This window comes from Narcine bancroftii, chromosome 1 (assembly GCF_036971445.1).
Source record: "Narcine bancroftii isolate sNarBan1 chromosome 1, sNarBan1.hap1, whole genome shotgun sequence".
Taxonomy (NCBI): domain Eukaryota; kingdom Metazoa; phylum Chordata; class Chondrichthyes; order Torpediniformes; family Narcinidae; genus Narcine; species Narcine bancroftii.
In genome coordinates, this window is record NC_091469.1 from 296295339 (window position 1) to 296317759 (window position 22421).

General features: G+C 38.5%; 1 long non-coding RNA gene across 1 annotated transcript; it reads left to right on the top strand.

Moving 5' to 3' along the window:
* Window positions 1-1795: 1795 nt before the first annotated feature.
* LOC138751819 (uncharacterized) lies at window positions 1796-4403 on the top strand. The gene is made up of 3 exons (XR_011350208.1): window positions 1796-1914; window positions 3690-3943; window positions 4211-4403. It is a non-coding gene; the product is annotated as an uncharacterized lncRNA (long non-coding RNA).
* Window positions 4404-22421: the final 18018 nt, after the last annotated feature.

Here is a 22421-nt window from a genome sequence, read left to right on the forward strand (position 1 = left end):
GAAGTCTAATCACCTCTCTTTGGCATTCATAAACATTATCTTTATTGAGTCTCCATCATCAACATCCTTGGGGGGTGGGGTAGGGGTAAGGGCAGGGTGAGGTCATCATTGACCAGAAACTCAACTGATCATTTGGACCAGCCACATAATGAAATATGCTTACAAGAGCTGGTCACAGGCTTGGTGAGTGATTCATCCTTTAACAACTCAAGGCCTTTGGATTATACACAAAGCAATACTTTCCACTTGTCCAAGTGAATGCAACAGTATCAAAAGATTTTATGAATTTACAAATTAGCATGCAATTTAATAGTTGCCAGTTACTTCCATGATCAAACATATTTGAATTTCACACATCTATCAGGGGTATAAATTCTAACAGTGAAGGAAGCAAAATTAAGACCAGGTGAAAATTAATCTCTGAATGTGTCATATGTGCCAACGAGAAAAACTTCTATTCAGAGAACAACACTGTCAGCTGGCTGTGACTAAACATGCCTTTACATTTCTTGCTTTCCTTTCTTTATCCGGAACTCTAAAGTAAAGCACAACACAAATTCTTTCATCAAAGAAAATTGTCAGTCCTAACCCTTGACTTTTCAGTGTATCTGTCCAGATATTGGGAAATTCAATTTGGAAATTGCCATATCCCAAGTAGGTAATTGACAAGGTCTCAATATACCAGTGGGCTGTGCAAATCATGCAAGATTTACAGCTGACGCATGCTGAGTCCTTGAAGGGAAATAATAAAACGTAGCAGGGTCTCTTTCTTCAGGACAACTAATTTATTTTACTATCTGAAATGTTGCCAACCAGATTATTACAAGAATCTGTACTGTTCACTGGTTTTGAAATGCTTAGTATGCAAGACTCACTTGTTTCAGATTCCATTTTATTGTCAGAGTGCATACATTGGTAACACTAATAACCTTGAGATTCTTTTTTTCTGTGGGCGAGGCAGAATGATCACTTAATGGCAGTGCAAAAAAAAACCTGTACTTTACGTACACATGTAAACAAATAAAGAAATGTAAACAATCTGACTGTGCAATACAGAGAGAATTAAAAAAATAATAAAGTCCAAAAGTAGGAGTCCTTAAATGAATCCCTGATTGAGTTTGTTGTTGAGGAGTCTGACGGTGGAGGGGGAGCAGCTGTTCCTGAACCTGGTGGTGTGAGTCTTGTGGTCTCTATACCTCTATTCTGATGATACCAGTGAGAACAGGGTGCATGTTGGGTGATGTGGATCCTCGATGAATGCTGCTGCTCTCCAACAGCAGCATTCCCAGTGATGTTCTGGGCTGTGTCCACTAACATTTGCAGGGCTTTAGGCTCAGGGATATTGATGACCCTATGCCAGACTGAAATACAGCTGTTCAGCACACTTTCCAGGACACACCAGTAGAAATTTGCTAGGGTTTCCAATGTCATACCAAACCTCTGCAAACTTCTGAGGAAGTAGAAGCTTTCTTCTCAATGCCATTAGTGTATTAGGGTATTTCTTTAAGGATTCTTCAGTCATAATACCTTCAGAAACAGACCAGTATTTGCAGTCATGTCATTAAAGTTTCTGCTGATTTTATTCCAAAACTCTGGTGTCCAATCAGAAACATTCTTAATGGAGGGACAATATAGAGGTGATCTTTAAGGTTGGGGAAAACCATGAATGATTTGATGGGGACATACTCATCCATGGCTGTTTATATAAAATCTGCCCTGGTGTAATTGTTTAGATTCTCAGCTGAGTCCTTGAACACCACCTAATCTGTTGACTCAAGGAAGACCTGTTTCCATTTTTCAGCCTCCTGTGACCACCTTCTAGCTCTCTAGAGCCTTACTTTTTAGGCTCTATCTGTATGAAGGCAAAAGGAGCATAGCCAGGTGATGCCAAAATGCCGTCTCAGGAAAGAGCAGGTAGGCCTGCCTTCTCTTGGTGTAGCAAAATGATGTTACTTTTCCTCAAGGAAGTTGTAAGCAGATCCTTGAATTTTGTTTCTCAAAGTGTCTGTTTCATTGGTCTTGTGTCAACCATGACAATGGCATGATTGGGGCCTCATTGGGGAGCTGTTGACCTTGGAGAGATGATGACAATGGTTTGCTTATCTTTCCCAAGCTTACATCATAACAGCTGGCAAAGTCCTGACCTTAGTCTTGGAATCTATAATTGCTTGAAGTTTTTGGTTGGGGGTTGGGGGTTGGAGCATGGAGGGAATATGATCTTTCCTATATACCTCTCACAGTCAACTTGCTTTTTGAAATTTATCACTGAACTTTCATGCAATGCTACAGTGATCTGGACCTCTCCATTTGAGCTAATCGAGAGTAGGTGGCTAGGGACCACGAGCAGCAATCCTGATCCAATATGTTTTGGATCAAAGTTAATGAAGTAAAGTCATAAGATGAGGAAGAGAAATTAAATATTGAACTTATCAATCTGTTGTTCCTGGTCCCAGCAAGCACAATTTTGAAGATATTCCTCCTAAACCAAACCCCAGCAGGATGGCTCTCTCTCTCTCTCCCTCTCTCTCTCTCTCTCTCTCTCTCTCTCTCTCTTTCTCTCTCTCTCTCTCTCTCTCTCTCTCTCTTTCTTTCCTATAAAATTCTATTTCAGCTTATCCAAATAACCATCAAGTTTCCTGTCCTCATTTTGATGACCTGCTTAGCAAATATTAGGAATATCACTATCTCTCCATAATAGGCTTGTTCAGGGAAATGATTTAGGATTCCCACGGGAGGAAGGCACCAATGGCATCATCAGTTCAAAATTGCCTCCAATGTCATTGCCAAAATGTCTTGTATTTTCAATTACAGGACTGTTACCAGCATTTTCGTTATGTGGTCATTTCTATCCAGTTTATGGATTTATGTTTTGATCTCTATTCCCAATACAAGTCTTCAAGCACAAAAGACATGTTTGGCGTTTTATTGAAGATGTCAGTTGAGCCCAATTCTAATAGAACAAATGTGATTTGGGAGGGATAAGCTGAGGGCTTGATGCCTACACACTAAAACAATTTCATCATGTAAATTTCTTCGAAGGCAACATAAGTCATTACATTCATTCCCATATATTCTCTCCTTAATTAAACTGGTAATTGTTTTTCTTTGGCTAAGGAATAGTGAAGGCAAAGTGAATGAGAATTTTGTTTTTATGATAATCAAATTAATTAAAGGATGAAAATGGAACTTTAAGTTATAAAATTTTACATTTCTTTTCATGCAGAAATAGACAGACTGCATATCCATCCTCATTTGTTCTTCCTTTAGTTTTAATTAACTCAGTTATTGGTGTTACAGGAGTGACAGCTGCGTCTTTTTTTTCTAAAGTCTGCGTTGCTAAGGAATTGTGACCTTGGTTGCAGTGACATCAACTAACAAAAAGAAATCTGGGGAAGGGTTTTTTAAAAGAAAGCAATAGACTGAGGAAGAGCTGCATGAATCTTTCCCTTTAGCCAGCATTTCTTGCTCAACCGACATTGCCAGAAATGCATTATCCAGTGAAATCAGGTGATAACATATATAAATGGGTGCAAAATATCTACTATGTTAGAGTGCACATAAAGCAGTCATTGATTTCCAAAGTTTATTGGTGATGAATATTATTGGAGTAGGCTTGGGTGCTTGTGAATTATTTTTATTTTTCTATCTAGCATAAAATAACAAAAAAAAAGTCTCGCAAATTTCTACAGGTGTACTGCAGAGAGCATTTTGATTGGCTTCATCACTGTCTGGTATGGAGGTGACAATGCACAGGACAGGGACAGGCTACAGAGTTGTGAACTTGGCCAGTGCCATCATGGTCATGGCATCTTCACTCTATCAAGGACATCTACCAAGAGGTGGTATCTCAAGAAAGCAGCCTCTATCCTCACCACCCAGGCCATGCCCTCTTCTCATTGCCGCCATCAGGAAGGAAGCACAGGAATCTGGGCAAGCACCCAAAGTAAGCTTCTTCCCCTTAGCCATCATATTTCTGAATGGGTAATGAACCATTGAAATTTCCTCACTTTTTCTCTTGTTTTGGACTAATTTATTTATTTTTTAAAAAAATCTAATTCATGGCAATTATTTGCACCTGCAATGCTGCAACAAAACAAGGAATTTTGTGACACAAATTCATGCCATTAAATTTTGATTTTGAATCGCTAAACAAACACGATTGCTGTAATACTAAATGATCATATTTTTCTCATTTCTTCCAATCAACAAGTTCTATTCTTTAGGAGGACGCCAAAGTTGGAAGATTTTAATCTTGGAAGGAAAGACCCTCAGTGAATGAAATGTGAAGATCACTAAAAAAAAAGTCACCCATTTTTTTGCTGAAGGTCACAAGTGAAACTCTCTCTTGTTTGTTATTATAACTTTAAACAATACAAATAAAATTTATTGGGTAAGTCTAGACCTGGTAGGCTGCTTGGATGTGTTGCCTCTGTTGTACCTTTGTCAGCTGCAGTGCATTGAATGATCCTGCCCCCTGGACCACAAGGACATCCCATGACTTCCACTGGCAAATGTGTGTCAAAGGCTTTTGAACTTGTTTTTCATTTCTCTGAAAGAGACATTTAAAATGATTCAAATGGATTTAAATAATTACCAAAATCTAAGACATTTTAAAAATGTTACACACTATAGTTTAAAACTCCTTAAAATACAATCAAATAACTAAAACTTTAAAATAACATAAAATTACAAGCTACTACATTTCTGAGCAGAAATAAAACAAAAGAGATGGTTATTGACTTCAGGAAAGCCCGGGGTGGGGCGGGGGGAGGGGAATCACTCTCCACTGACCATTACCGTTGAGGTCGTCAAGAGTACCAAGTTCTTTGGTGTGCATTTGATGGAGAATCTCACCTGGTCCCTTAACACCAGCTCCATAGCCAAGAAAGCCCAGTAGCGGCTCTATTTCCTGCAAAGGCTGAGAAAAGTTCATCTCCCACCTTCCATCCTCACTACATTCTATCGAGGATGTATTAAGAGCATCCTCAGCAATAGCATCACAACCTGGTTGGGACGCTATACTACCTCAGGTTGTAAGACCCTGCAGAGAATAGTGAAGTAAGTGGAAAAGATCACTGGGGGCTCTCTTCCTACCATGACAGACATCTGCAACACTTGATGCATGAGGAAAGCAATAAACATTGTGAAGGACCACACACCCCTCATGTAAACTTTTCTCCCTTCTGTCATCTGGAAGGAGGTACCATAGCACCTGGGCATTTACATCTAGATTGGGCATCAGTTATTCCCCCAAGCCATCAGGTTCCTGAATTCCCAGAACATATGTGGATAGTGTTCCATGGACATTTACTGTATATGTCTTAATATTTTTAATTATAGTTATGTAAATTTGCTCTGTGGTCCTGGAGAAACTCTATCTCATCTTTACCATGCAATGTATGCTATGAACAATAAATGAAGGTGGCTTGACCTGACTTCAAATAGAAAACACTAATCACGTTAATTGAAATCAGTGGAAAGATAAGCAGGGATAACTTTCGGGTCCAACCTCCTTCATCTGACGAAGAATCTCGGACCTGATATGTTAACATTCCTCAGATGCTGCCTGACCTGCTGACCTTTACAATAGTTTCTGTTTTAGTTCAGCTTTATAGCCATGTGTTTGCGTCTGTTTGCTGCCATCCTTGGTATAAAGTGAAGTGCAGAATCGGATTTCTCTTATGAGCAAATGGTGCCCTGCTGTTGTTCAGCAGTGATTCCACGAAAAACTGAGCAATGGCATGAGTCTGAGCTGAGCTGGATTATGATTGGTTAACAGCATTTGTGTGGGACCATTACCATCAGCTCGATTTTGCTTATTGTGTTTCAAGAGACATTGACAAGTTCATTGCAGACTTGATCTGAGTTTCAAATCTGAAAAAAAAGAATTATTACACTAGACAACCACTATTTTCAAAGGTTTGCTTCCTGAAAAAAATTGGGGATTATGATAGACAGTTTCAAGCTGAACACGAAGATAATTTTCAGATTTACTGTGACACGTAGGAAGTTGGAGAAACATAAATTAACTTTTATTGAATTTAGAGTGTTTAACTGCATAATGGTGATGACACATTGTGTTAGTTCAATTGACCTAAAAATGCTTTGCCACGATTTTCATCTGTACTCAGTATATGATACATCTTGTATTAGTGTCAGCACCTGATGGGTCCCAGTTCCCCTGATACTGTGTTTCCATGATCACAATGTCCTAGTGAAACCTTTCACCATGTTCGCCACTGACTGCCCCAAGGTCAGCAGGAAGGAAGTCCAAGTGAGAATACAGAAAATGAATTTTCAGTGACCAAAACACCTCGCTTTGTGGGCAATATACCAGTAGACCTGATGACAGGAAATTACAAAAAACAGGTTATATCCAAAAAAAAAGGTACGTGATGGGAAAATGTTCATAAAATCCACCCAAAAGTGCTCAAGAGGCAAAATCTTTGTTATCCAGTGTTATGGGAAGAGGTTGATTGCAGCAGCAGGCAAAATCATCCAAATTTAAACATGCAAGTTGATTAAATAGCTTGTTTTCTATGGGAGACCAATTCCCTATTATTCAGATAATTGGACGTCCTTCAAAGCTGCAGGGTGAATTTTCTTTTAAATACATTTTAGTAATGTCACTATTCACTGCTTCAGGCTGATAAAATCTCATTTATTCTAGTCTCTGTTTTCCTCCTGTGGCATTGTGCTTTCAATAGAACAGGGCCACTCAGCCTTTGAGCTGATAGCTCTTTTTCTTTGCTTAATGTATTGATGGCAAAGAGTTATTGTGAATAAGATATCTTCATTACTAAAGAACCAACCACATTTGAATGTTAACATTTACCTCAAAAAGTCTGTTTTCTGTAAGCTGCATATTGCTGTTTGAAATTACAATCAATATAAATTATGAATGAATTTTCAGAATTTCATCATTCTTATATATTCAACCAGTTTTATTTTTTTGCATGGTTTGATTGGTCCAAGACATCAATGAGCTACGAATAATTATCCAGTTCTGACAAATGGCTTTTTGAAAGCGGTCGCACTGTAGTCAGAATAAATGCACAAATAAACCATGTGTGTGCTCAGCCCAAACATAATTCGTTCAGGGTTTGTTATTTATTTGAATGGAGTCTATTGCTGAACAATGAGCACATCAGGGTGTTACTGTGATTATATGTTTTTTTTTAAAACATAAGCTGGAAGTTTTGTGTTAATGCATAAATTTAATATTTAAATCTTATTTAATGCTCAGATGACCTTCACCACAAGACAACTTGTTTGATTTAGGATTGAATCAAGCACAAACAATGGAGTTATTATTTCTTTAAATCTATGTTGAGTTATCAGTAAATGCACGAAAAAGTAACTAACAAATCCTGGGATTTATATTGATGCCAGAGCTTGGTGACTCAGTTCAGATTAGATGTCTGTTTAAGGTGTTTTTTTTTAAAGAAATGATCCCATAATGCTAAGTGGCATGATCCAACCACGTGCTACTATCCAATCAGAACCAAGCCAGGTGGCCTTGATATTGGCAACTGATCTGCCATTTCACTCTGCAAACACTAGCAAAATAAATGAGTAGCTTGGCATTGAAAGTTTGTTGATGAAGAGCTCTGTATTCTGCTCGAAGTCAGTACCATGATGGCAGCTTTTGTAGAGTATGCCATGTAGTCTATTTGACAGAGACTAGGACCTGTGCAAGCAGAACCTTTCCCAATGAATTATTGTCCCTTGTCATTTATTGACAAAGAATATATTGAGTTTAAAGGCCAGAGTCAACGGTGGTTAAAAAAAAAAGTTTTTGTAACAAACATTTAAAATTAATATGAATGTACAAAATAATCTTCATTGTTATCTCAATGACTAAAATGTTACCTCATATCCTACCAAAGTATAGAAGTCTTGACAGGTGAAACAAGTCAGTCATTCCAAAATCCTTAACTTCTCTGGATGCCAAGAATTCACTTTTTGGGTGAGCACACCAAACTAGACCGAGATAAAATATATAGTTCCCACTCTCAGCTCCATTTTCTAACACAGCAGTTCAAGCACTAAAATTGGTCGGTTCTTGGACTTGGAGGCCAGGTTTGAACTACGAGTTCCAACTCATAGTTTCTCTCCAGTTAGGTTCAGGAAAATATAAAAACAAAAATTGGGTGAGAATTGATCTGACCATCTCTGTATGTCAACATCTGCTTTCCAAATCATTAATTAGTGACATATATAGTGATAATACCTACTGAGGCTCTTTCAAGAGTGTGTTTCAAGCCCAGAGGACCCTAAAACCCAGCAGCAATAGATATTCACCAACTTCAACAAAAGTTGCTTTTAATTATCTTTAAACATGAAAATAGAATCAAACTTATGAACCTTATTACTTTTGACTTACTTAAGCTAACTTAACCCCCTTCTAATTCTAAGCGCACGTGTATGTAATGTCTGTGTTTAAGTTCAGAAAAGTTATTTGGTTCATAGTCCAATCTCACTTCTCATTCCTCCAAGTTCACTGGTTGCAAGCAATTCTTATACTGTTCACAGAATTTAACATTTATAAAGTTCACCAGGCTTTGGTGCTTGAAAGGTAAATTGTTACTGCTCAAGAAGGTTCTTGTCAGTTTTCAGAGAGAGATTTGTTGTACATTGTGAAGTGTCTTGCTGATGAAACTTGCCCCTTTCAGGGTTCTCCAGATGATAAACTCTTTCTTTCAGGTCACCGGAGAGTGCCTTTTTATTTCTCTTATTCCAAGTGAAACATTAGACAGCCAGTCCTCTTCTCTTGCATGAACTACAAGGGCTTTGACCAGGCTGAATCAAGCATTTACAACCCATCTTCCACATGGGGGTTTCCACAAGCTTGCCAGATTGTCCTGTTCCAGTCCAAGCTGCTGTCTGCTGGCTGTAACATTATACAAGTGATCTGTGTGTGTGTGTGTGTGTGTGTGTGTGTGTGTGTGTGTGTGTGTGTCTCTCTCTCTCTCTCTCTCTCTGACTCTCTGAGAGAAAAGCCTGTTTGACTCTTTCTGCTTGCCAAACCACATGACCCTCTTAGAACAACAAGTTCTCTTCCAGACAGAAGACGGCTTTGACAAGCTCTTTCATCTGTTGCCTTTTTGTAAACAACACTCTGTTAGTGAAGTCTCTTGGGCACTCTCCAAAGCTCTTGCAAAAGCTGTGGAGCTGATATGTCAAATAAGATCTGCTTTAAAGTGTTTGTATGTGACCTACTCTAACAAAAATTGCCCAATTTATCTCCAAAAAGCTTATCTATATACTCTGTCACAAGTGGTAACAAGGAAAACCAATTTCAAATGATTCCTGTCGCTCATAGAATTTGACCACAACAAGAATTGGAGATTATATTTATCTAGTGGCTTCAATAACCCTGCTAAATTTATAAATATACTCATGTTTTATAAGGCCTCACACATCTTGTAAATAAGTTTTATAACCTCTTATTAATTCTCTGTATAAAGCCACACTAAATTAAAGGTGACATACTGTCGGCTTTTCACAAGTGCTGGGAACATTAACTTCCTTGCATGAATGAATATTTTAAGGCAGACATAAATAGGTTATTGATAAGCAAGGGGGTGAAAGATTAAGAGAAGTAAACAGGAATGCATATTGGAGCTTGCATCCATGTTGTTTTGATTTTACTGAATGGTGGGAGCGGGTTAATGAGACCGAGTGAAATACTACTCCTGAAGTTCATAGCTTCTTGGAAGATATTTATACGAGAACAAATTTTACTAAAGGATTTCAGAATGTGATGATGGATTGTTGAGATCAGGCCCCTAACCAGTGAAGCTTCTAGTTAGGAATATAACTCTCCACATTCAAAAGCACTTTCCAGCAGAGTCTTGCATTCAAAAATTTTTAGAGTTATCCTATAATTTTGTGCATGGTAATTAATGTATTCCTTAGACACAAAATTCCATTTGTAACACCCAACAAGAATTTAAACACAAGACTTGTATCGATGAATAAAAACTTCACAGCAGAAAGTGCAGACAATGTATAAAAAAAAAGCCAAATCTGTTCATACGCAAAATACTAAGCACAGCGCACATACGTCTTCTCCAGAGTCAATTTTCCGGTGACAAACCAGAGCAGTTCACAGGAAAGGCAGGATGGAGAGACTGAGATTCCGAAAGAAAAGCTTCCAGACCACTGCCTGTGCCCCTGATAGGCAGTGTGCTTCGCACTTGATGGGTGTCGAGCAAACATCTATATATCATCAACTTTAGTATCAGCCATGTCATTTGTTCGTTAGTCAGATTTTTATTGTATGAAGGAGCACTGCAGTGTGACCTAATTTCAATATTTATATCTTGGTTACTAATTATGCTCAATACTACAACATCTAACTAACTAACTAACTAAGTACTATATTGTCCTAAAGTATTTAATTTAGACATACAGCATGGTAACAGGCCCTTTCAGCCCACAAGCCCATGCTGCCCAATTACACCCAAATGGCCTCTACCCTAGTACGTTTTTGAACGGTGGGAGGAATCCAAAGCCCTTGGGGGAAAAAAAAAACCCTCACAGACAGAGGGAGAATGTGCAAACTCCTTACGGAGTATGGGATTTGAAACCTGGTCATGGTCCTGTAACAGCGTTGTGCTAACTGCTACACTAAGTGTGCTGCCCCTGAGATATTCCACATCTCAGAAGCTTCATGTTTACCATTACAATTTAAAAAAAATTCCAAATGATACAGTTTGCACAATTCAGGGAGCAGAGGATCTATCTGTTGAGAATTCTACTGTGTAACATTTTTAGAAAGTCCAGAAAAAATAGGCTGCTTCCCACGTCCACTTAACATGGACAAGATGAAAGATGGACTTCAAGAGGACCAGGAATGACCACCCTCCACTACACAACAACCACTCTGTAGTGGAGAGAACCAGGTTCCTTGGAGTTCACTTAACTAGTGAGCTATCGTGGATACTTAACATCTCTTCACTTGTCAGGAAGACTGAAGCGAGCAGAGCTACTGGCAACTATTACGTCTATAGGAGCGCTACAAGAGTATCCTGGCCGGCTGCATCACAGTGTGGTACAGTTGCTGCAGAGAAGTGGATCAGAGGTCAATCCATTCCTAAATAAGAGTAGCAGAGAGGATGAATGGAGTCTCCTTTCACACCCCTGCCCCCTCAATGAGATCTACTGGGATTGGTGTCTGGAGAGGGAGTGCAAAATTATTGAGGACCCCTTCTATCCTGCACAGAGCAGCTTTCAGCTGCTCCTATTGGGAAAGAGATACAGAATATTAGAGCCAGTACCACCAGGCTGAGGAACAGCTTCTCACAGATAATGAGAATGCTGAATGACCAAAGGAACTCCTCATACTATCCATATTCATGAAACAATATTTATTTATATTATTGATGAAAACTTGTCCTACATATGTATTGTTTGTGTGTGTGTTATGTCTGGTTGGGTGTCTGTGCGTTTTGCAATGAGTTCCAGAGAACACAGTTTTGTCGGGTTGTACTTGTACAATCAGATGACAATAAACTTGACCTGACTTGATTTGATTTAACTGTTGTGAGCAGTTCCTTATCAGTTTGGAGGATAGTATACAGCTGTATCCCACAGGGGTCAGCATTGAATATTTTTAGTTGAACTGGAGGAAGGTTTCTGAATTTAGAGATGACACTGAACTTGGAATTATGGCAAAGGAGTGAAACACAAAAGTCCACAGATGCTGTGATTGTAGTAAAAACACACAGTAAATGCTGGAGGAACTCAGCAGGTCTCGCAGCATCCATTGAAGGTAAAGATATATTACCGATGTTTTGGGCTTGAGCCTTTCTTCAAGGTATAAGCAAAAAGTAGGCAGGCACCTCAGTAACAACTGGGAGATGTCAGTAGGACAACAGGAGATGGGTGAAATGAACGGAGAATGCTTAAATTTTAAATTTAGACATAGAGCATGGTAACAGACCCTTCTGGCCCACGAGCCCATGCTGACCAATGTAGAGTGAAGTTGTGCTTCTTAGAGAGTAAAATGATGTTTATTAATTCATGGCATTTATCATCCATTCCTAAATTTTCTTGAACTGAGCATGCAGATGAGAATCAATCACATTAATTGTCTTAGAGCCACATTAATACAAAATAGCAGATTTTCTTCCAGAAGAACACTGCTGGATTGTAATGACACTCTGATAACTTTGCAATTACTGAAATGAGATTAATTATGTTTTTAATTCAAAATAGTATAATATTATGTGAAGGTTGTTGGGATGGATAATACAGCATTGAGGGACCTTCATTCTATAATGAGAAGCATGCAAAATTAAACAAATTAAAGAACTCCTTCATATATCACTAGTTTACCTCAGCTCAAGAAGTGTGCCTCTCATGTTAGGGAAGGATGTTTTGATTTTGTGACAAAACAGAGCAGGTTTGTTCTTCTTTGAGCAGAATAATTTAAAGGGATATTTAATAGAGCTGAGCAACAAAAAAATGCTTTAATAGAGTAAATATGGAGAAGGTGTTTCCATTGTTGAGTGGATCATCAATCAGAAGAAAGAAACAACTTCTGAATAACTGACGTAGCAACCACAGGGCAAATGAAGGGAAATGTGTTTTTGCAGAGATGTGTTTATACATGGGCTGAAATAGATGCACTGGATTCAGTGCTAATTTTGAGAAGGCACAGAGTCAGACCAGGAAAGCAAGTATTTTCATGTCGTGAGAGAAGTACAGTGGACTGAACATGAGGAACAGGTTGGCTCTTCAAGCCTGCTCCACCTTTCAATAACATTAAAGCTGAATTTAACTTTCTTCCTTGATTCCCGTAATTCCCCTTCAGCCCAAATATTCACCTATATTTGAATATGCTTGCCCCCCCAAAAAAATTAATATCTTTTAAAACATTGGTATAATAAGCTTAGTAATTTTCTTTTATGCTGTGAAATTTCATGATTCTACATGTTAAATAATTTTTATCTCCAAGTGACCCTGGAGTTCATCCTATTCAACAGATGGGATTCAATAGATGGAATATCAATTGACAATATTTGAGAAACTTTGTTAGTTACTGTCTTTATTGTGTAATTTATGCAATTTAAAAATTTTTAAATGTAAATTTAAATGTAAACATCCAGCACAGGAGCAGGCCCTTCCAGCCCATGAACCTGTGCTGCTCTAATTACACCCAATGAACCTACATCCCTGGTACATTTTTAAAGGGTGGGAGGAAGCCAGAACTCCCAGCAGACACCAGAGAATGTACAAACTCCTTACAGACAGTGTGGGATTCAAACCCTGTCCCAATCACTGGCGCTGTAAAGACATTGTGCTAACCGCCATGCTGACCATCCCATCAAGCCATCACGTATCAATTTTTATGTTCCATTTAATTTGCTTTGGTTTGCTGGAACTCTGTTTGAATTAACATTGTGAACATATCTCAGAGTGTGATTGTGACATTGGAGCAGAAAATATGATTAAATTAATATTCTGGGCAAATTGATTCACCCAGGAGAAATTTACAATTGGTGCTCATCTGATGGAGATGAGTAAAGACCATTTAGCTTTTCAATTCCATGATAAGCCTACATAGTAGCATTTCTTTTGTGCAACAGACCACCTTCTTAAACTGTTTTATACCAAATACTGAATGGTTCAGGAAGTGTAGCCTGTAAACTCTGCTTCTACAGAGGAGACTGCATTGTGATTGCAATTTGCGTGGCTTCACTTCATATTTTTCATTCTCTCCATCACACAGGGAGCAATAAATGATGCATGGAACCTCTCAGGATTTAGAGTCAGTTTCCTCTTTGTCTCTATTAAAATGTAGCATTCCTATTTTTTATTGCCTTGGAATAAGAAGAGGGTGCCGTAATAGTGCCTGCCTGCTTTACAGCTGGGAATATAAATGGGCAGTTTGCATTCTGACAGTGAAGTTTCACAGCAGCCTGTTCATTAATTCCACAGAGGCTGCAGTCGGGACAAGGGTCGACGTGACAGACCCCTGCAGTCTGTATATGCGGTGCATTTCCTCTGAATGTTAACCAGAGCTTGAGGCATTAATCCAGCCCACGACTAAATAACTTTATGTCCCTAGTGTAAAGTGGCCAGGGTAAAATAATTACTTGGCAATAGAATGCACTTCATCACGTTTAAATTAGATTTTAGTTATTCACTGCTTCATTTTCACAATAATCTGGTTAGGAGACCGATTCTGAACAGCTGTGATTTACTGTGAGCTGCATAAGATTTCAAAATGAAATAGTGTGTTTGTATTGATACAATGCAAATTGCTACAGGATTGATTTTTTTTTATCAATTGCATTATCTTGTCATGAAAAAAATAGAAAAGAATACTAATCCTCTCTTTGTGCAGTTAAATTCATGATTTCTTCACCGATTGCTGTGTTATACTTGGGTCTGTATGCATGAGAACAAAAATAAAAAGCTTACACATTTGAGAAGGATCATTAATACCGCTGACCCCAATACATCTTTAACATCATAGTATGACCCTAAGTTTGTAGAGCAGCAGAAGTGTATGGGTGGCATGGATAGCGTACGGTTAGCACAATGCCATTACAGCGCCAACAACTGGGTGCTCCGGTTTCCTCCTACCCTTCACAAAACATATCAGGGGTTGTTGATCAATTGGGTGTAATTGGGCAGAATGAGCTCATGGGCCAAAAGAGCCTGCTGAATGTCTATATTTATATTTTTGCGCATAATTGTGCATCATATTTTCATTGCCTCATGGCCACATTGCTGGATTTGACATGTTGACATGAATGCATGAGAAGATCATATTTACTGAAAAGCAGCAGGAAAGTTGCTGGTATCATTAAGGTTTGTGTAGTTAGAGGCCAAGACAGAGCACATTTAATGCGTTAATTGCCCTCACTTCGCTAAAAAGCAAGTAAGGTTATAAGCATTACAAAGCATTACAAAGTATTACAAACCAAATGGCAAAATTCTTGCATTGTAACCTCTACAATATTGCATCATCTTCTTAACTTCCACTGAGCCAAGTATTTTCTAGATAATGAACGTGTTGAAATAGTGGAGAATTAAGGAACCAGCAAGAAAGTTTAAAGATGCTTAAAATGCCATTGATAGAGGGAAAGAATGGTTAAATAAATAAAGAAACAAACAAACAAATAAATAAATAAATAGATAGAGAGAAATAGATTGATAATAAGTAAGCAAGTAACTAAATAAATAAATCAATAGATAGATAGATAAATATATAAGCAGAAAGATAGATTGATAAATAAATAGAGCTGGCAGAGGCCGACAGCATCGAATCCATGCTGCTGAAGACCCAACTGCGCTGGGTGGGTCATGTCTCTAGAATGGAGGACCATTACCTTCCCAAGATCGTGTTCTATGGCGAGCTCTCCACTGGCCACCGAGACAGAGGTGCACCAAAGAAGAGGTACAAGGACTGCTTAAAGAAATCTCTTGGTGCCTGCCACATTGACCACCGCCAGTGGGCTGATATCGCCTCCAACCGTGCATCTTGGTGCCTCACAGTTCTGCGGGGAGCAACCTCCTTTGAAGAAGATCGCAGAGCCCACCTCACTGACAAAAGACAAAGGAGGAAAAACCCAACACCCAATCCCAACCAACCAATTTTCCCTTGCAACCACTGCAACCGTGCCTGCCTGTCCCGCATCGGATTTGTCAGTCACCAACGAGCCTGCAGCAGACGTGGACATACCCCTCCATAAATCTTCGTCCGCGAAGGCAAGCCAAAGAAAGAAATAGATAAAAGATAGATAAATAAATAAAGAGATACATGGGATGTGAAGTTCACTGATACCACTGACAATTTTTTGGTCCGCATTCAGCTGAGTTAATATTCCAGGTGGAGAAGCAAATGAGACACAGGTGACACAAGGCTCACACCTCCCAGTTCAGGAAAACCTGCTACCACTCAACTCTGAACAGACTCATTCAGAGACTCATTTAAGGACTCTTACTTTGCTCATTATTTATTACTGAATATTTATTTTATGTATTTACAGACAGTTTGTTCATATTTCTTTCTTTTGTATCCATTTCTATCTTTTTGAGTACACTTTACAGTTATCGGTAATTAGAAATTCTGCCTGGCCTGTAGGATAAAGAATCTCAGGGTGGCATTTGATGTATGTACTCCAACAATAAATTTGAACTTTGGAATGAGAATAAATATCCTTTCCACACTAACATCTCCAGTATTCAATTTGTCCTCTGTCAGCTCTGTTGGGCAGTCTCTGTCATTTGCATGCTCATCATTGGGTCCCAGAAACACAGTTGTGGAAAAGAGACACCAGGCAATCAGAGTGAGATACAAAGTCAGTTACTCTTGAGAATGTGGCTCTTGGCCTCGTAAGTGGAGGAGCACAGAAGCTCAGTGTAAATAGCATATTACCTCACAAACTACACACCTGTGTTATTGTACTTGTATGTAAGAACTACATTTCCCTGGATGCAATGCACACAGTTGGACAGAAATTGCAAGAGGTGTATGACGTGAGTCGTGGGCGTTGTCACTGCAAGTCGGTTGAAGCAGGTCAAGGAAAATAAAGTCAGTTAAGTGTTAAACCCACATAAAGTCATTCTTCTTGAAAGAACAAGCATAGTATGGTGTCAGACATGTCTGAGTGAGTAAGAGAAGACAATAGTTCATAAGCATGGATAACTTAAGTCCAGCCACAACTATGCAGTTTGGCACCAATCTAGCTGATAATTGGAAACACTTCAAATAGCGATTCAACATTTATTTAGAAGCTAGTGGAATGGGAGAGACTAATGGAAAACAGAAAGCATCTATGTTTCTGCATGTGATGGTCAAAAATGCCTTGGACATATATAACAGTTTTCAAATTGATGAGACAGCTTTCACATTTGACACTCTGATGACATTTTTTAAAAATATTTTATTTTTCACACTATGAACCATACTGATCAAAATACACACAAACATTTCCCTCTTGAATAAACACAGTGTCATTTTCTCCCCTTTCCCTCCTCCCTTCCCTCCCTCCTTCACCCCCCCCTCCCCACCCACTCAACATTCAACATATATGATACATTAAACCCATTAAACAATGTCATCACACAATGAAAATAAACAAGAAAATTGTGTCATCTACTTTTACATACTGGGTCAGTTCATTTCGTCTTCTTCTCCTTCTGTCATTTTAGGTGGTGGAGGTCCACGGTAGGACTTCTCTGTTGTGTTCCATGTACGGTTCCCAAATTTGTTTGAATATTGTGATGTTATTTCTTAAATTATATGTTATTTTTTCCAATGGAGTATATTTATTCATTTCTATGTACCATTGCTGTATTCTCAGGCTATCTTCTGATTTCCAGGTTGACATAATACATTTTTTTGCTACAGCTAAGGCTATCATAATAAATCTTTTTTGTGCTCCATCCAAATCAAGTTCAAGTTCTTTACTTCTTATATTACTTAGAAGAAAGATCTCTGGATTTTTTGGTATGTTGCTTTTTTAAATTTTATTTAATACCTGATTTAGATAAAATGAATATCTTCCCAAGGATACATACCTATTCCAATCATTGCCAATTCACCTAAAAGAGAAATTCTTCAAGGAGCAAAAGAAAATAATAAGGAAATTCTTATGGAAAGGTGGGGGGGGGAACCAAGGATAGCGCTAGATAAATTAACAGAATGGTACAAACAAGGGGGCTTACAGCTACCAAACTTTAAGAATTATTATAGAGCAGCACAATTAAGATACCTATCAGATTTTTATCAAACAAGGGAAAAACCAGATTGGACCAGATTAGAGCTAGATAAAATAGGGGAGAAGGTACCTGAATATATACTATATAAGTGGGATGAAAAGCTGGTGCAACATGGAAATCCACCAGTACTGCACCATCTGCTCAACATTTGGAAGAAGATTCACGTAGAAAGAAAAAAAAACAAATTATCAACTTCCAAAATTAATATTGATGCAAAATCAACTAATCCCCTTCAGAATAGATAACCTTTCCTTTAGAGAATGGGAGAGAGAAGGGATCAAAAGAATAGAAAATTGTTTTTCTGTAAATAAATTATTATCTTTTGAACAAATGAAGTGCAAATATGGTATAACTCATGGTACAATGTTTGCATACCACCAATTGAAAACCAACTTGAAGGACAAATTGGGAAGCAAGCTGAGGTTACCAGAAGGAAGCAATTTTGAATATGTGATTACAGACACAATGATAATTAAAAGATTTATAACAAACATGTACATCAAACTGCAAGAGAAAGAGAACGAGGAAACAAGCTGTAAAGCCAAACAAAAATGGGAACAAGATCTAAACATAAAGATAAAGAATGAAACATGGGAAAAGCTATGCTCCGGAACTATGAGAAATACAATAAACACGAGGTTACGCATGATACAATATAATTGGTTACACAGGCTATACACCACATCCCAAAAGTTAAATAAATGGGACCCAATAGTATCAGATAGATGTTTTCGCTGTAAGAAGGAAATGGGAACAACAGTACATGCAAATTGGGCATCTGATGACAACATTTGATGAGTATTTTGTTCCAAGTAAAGACATCACATTTGAGAGATTCAAGTTTTTCTCCTGTGACCAGAAACAAGGTATGAGCTTTGACCAATACTGTGCTGAGTTTCACACACTGAGAAAGTCCTGTAAATTTGGAGAGTTGAAAAATTCACTCATTAAAAACAGAATAGTTTGCAGAATCCCTGATAATGGACTTAGAGAAAGTCTGTTACCTGAAAAAGATTTGACTCTGGTTGTGAATATGTGTAGAGCAGCAGAGATCACACGGGCACAAGCTAAGGAGCTGCACAACAGTGTATGCGATAAAAAACAGATAGGCAGGGCACCAGGCGCTTCCCGAAGCAACAACAAAGCAAAGTGAAAGATCAAACAGTAAATCCAGCAGGTACGGAGGTAGACATATTCCAAAGCTGTGTCCTGCCTATGGAAAGTCCTTCTATAAATGTGGAAAGAAGAGTCAGTTTGCAAAGTACTGCAAAGCAGGGAATACCAAGAGAAAGGTATATGCTGAGGATGGAGGAATTCTTCATGAATTCACTACAGACTGTTACTGGCAAAATGGAATGAATTGTTCCAGTGACCGGGAATGAGACAGTAATTCCATTTAAGCTCAACACCGGAGCTCTGGATGATTACAAGACCCTCACCATAAAGGGCAAGTTTTATCCTGCAAAATTAAAAATGACAGGCTACCCTAGAGAGAAGGTTCCAGTGAAAGGGGACTGTATGGTTACCTTCAAATACAAAGGGTGGCATTTTCCACAAGGAAAATATTACTTTCTTTGGCTACTATATGGGATCTTGTCCACACCAGAATCTACTATAAAATCATCCACATGATCATTGAAAGTATACCTGGATTTGAGACCATGATGAATGAATGAATGACATCAATCTATGGAGGTCCACCAAGGATGAACATGATACATGACTAAGGCAAGTGCTTGACATGACAAGGAATGTCAATTTGAAATTCAATAAAGAGAAATGTGAGTTTGGCATTAAGACACTGACTGTCATAGGAGATGTCATATCTGAACGGGGAGTGAAGCCTGATCCAAGAAAGACATCAGCCTTCGAGAATTTTGTGAAGCCCCAAAACAAAGAGGAGGTGAGACATATCTTGGGGTTGGTGACTTAACTGGCTTAGTTTATCTCTCATCTGTCAACTGCATCAGTACCACTTAGATCACTCCTTGAGCAGAAAAATTAGTGGATATGGTCACACAAGCAAGAAGGGTTCTTCCAGGCTCTCAAAAAAAGTCCTAAGAGAAGAGCCAGTACTGTAATGGATTAATAATTTGGGAAAATTTGGTAAGATTTAGAGTAGGTTACATATAAACACACATTTTAAAACAGATCTTATTTGAAAAAACTGAAGAAATACTAAAGATCTCTGGAGAATGTTATGCACATTCACAAGTAGGTGCTAATTGAAATGACGTCATAAAATAAACAACCATTGTTTGGAACTGGAGACAGACTGGCTACAAGTATCTTTCTGCAAAGTGCTCACAGAAAAGTCAATCCTGTGTTTTGTTTATCTAACAACAGTTTGAGCAGAAGAAAGAACTCCTGTTGTTTGCTGAAGAAGGTGGGGTTTTACAAGTGAAAGAGTCGCATGGAGCTTTTTGGAAACCAGTTGGAGAGAGAGAGGGAGAGAGAGAGAAGTGAACAAACTCTCTCAGTGTGTGTGTGACGCTGAAAAGCAGCTGAACGGTGCAAGCCAGGAAGAGCTAGTTGAAACTGATGAAAAGTTCCAAAGCAGTGGATGGCTGGAAGTTCTATCTGTCTGATGTTTCTCTTAGATCAAGTGGAACAGAAGGAGCTCTGTCATCACCTGAAAGAAAGAGGTTACCATCTGGAAAACCCTGATGGGGCAAGTTTCATCAGCGAGACATTGAGGTGACTAATGGTGGTACGTCAGTTGTGGAATCCTGGAACAACAAATCTCTCTCTGCAAACCCTATGAGAACCTTCTTGAGCAGTAAACATTTACCTTTCGAGCACTAAAGCCTGGTGAACTTTACACGTGTTGAATTCTGTGCACAGTATAAGAATTGCCTGCATTCGGAGAACTTGGAAGAAGGAGAAATGAAATTGAACTGTGAACCAAAGAACTTTTCTTAAATTTACACACACATTACATTCACGTGTGCTTAGAATTAGAGGGGGGTTAATTTGGGTTTGTTAAGTATAGAGTTAAGTTAAACTTTGATTCTATTTTCATGTTTAAAGTTGATTAAAAATAACTTGTGTTTTTAAAACCATTTGTCTTGGTGAATGTCTATTGCTGCTGGGTTTTAGGATCCTTTGGGCTCGTAGCAGTACTAACTTTATATGATCCAGATATTCACACCAGAATCTCGGCTGATGCAACCCAACATGGCATTGGAGCAGTACCACTGCAGCAACATGAGGAAACATAGCAACCTGTGGCTTATGTATCAAGGGCTTTAACAAGTAGAGAAAGAGCTTCTTACTAGCATTTATGCATGTGAAAGGTTCCATCAATATATTTTTGGACAAGCACTGGAAGAAAAGGAACATGTGGTTCAGAGTCCACAGAAGGACACTAAGTCTAACAGAGCAAATGCAAGCAGTACACCGGTGGAAAAACAGCAGACCACAAAGGACTATTAAACCACCTCAAAGACTGATTGATCAAAAGCTACTGAGTAGAAAGAGGCTGGCCATGGAATGTAGATACTTTTGTTATGTAGGCATAGTATTGTGTTTGTATTTTTTTAAGGGGAAAGATGTGTTATTATGTATGTAAAAAAGAACTACATTTCCCAGCATGCAATGCACACAGTTAAGTGAAACCGGAAGTGGTGTATGATGGGAGTCACAGGTGTTGTTGTTGGAAGTCAGTTGAAGCAGCTCCAGAAAAGTAAAATCGGTTAAGTGTTAAACCCACGTAAAGTCGTTTTTCTTGAAAGTACAAACATAACACCACCCACACTGCCAGGTACATAATTTCCCATTTGGAAATATCTGCATTTCTGAAATTGACCTCATCAACCCCCTGAGAACAGATTGGAAGCAAGTCAGCCTTGAAACAGAGAGAATGCTGAAGAACAATAGTTCCGTAGACATCTTCCAGGGCAGACAGATAACATGCAAATTCTTCAGTTTATAATGATTGGACTGAAAAAATTGGATAATGACTGCCGCCTATACCTTCGATCAAACTGGCACTACCCTCAACCCACTCCATCACCCAAGCAATTTGTGGTCAGAAAGAGTCTTGCAGAAATTGATGCACAAACCCTCTGAACTTAAGCAGTTTAACACATCAACAGTTGAAAAAAAAATTAGATTTAGATTTCAGATTTCTTGTCAATATACAAACATGACATTATGTATATATCCTGAGTTATTTTTCCTGTGAGCGAAGTAGAATTACCACTTGTTGGTGGCACAAAAAATAACTGACTCAACATTCTAAACAAATAAAGAAATATAAACAAAATGACTGTGCAATACAGAGAGAAAATAAATCAATGAAGTGCAAAAGTAAAAGTCCTTAAATTAATCTCTGATTGAGTTGCTTGCTGAAGAGTCTGATGATGGAGGGGTAGCAGCTGTTTCTGAACCTGGTGGTGTGAGTCTTGTGGCATCTATACCTCATTGGGAACAGAGTGTGTGCTGTTTGATCATCTAACATCCATTTATAATCTAAATAAAGTTTTATATTTTATACTTATTATGACACAGTAAAAGGCCATTTGGCTCCTTGGGTCCATGCAAACTATTGAGGAACAATCCCTTAAACTCCATTCCTCTTCTCCTTCTTTCCCTGCACTGCCACAACTTATCCTCTCTCATGCTTTGTGTTATTAATCTACACTCGACAGCATCGAGTCCACGCTGCTGAAGAT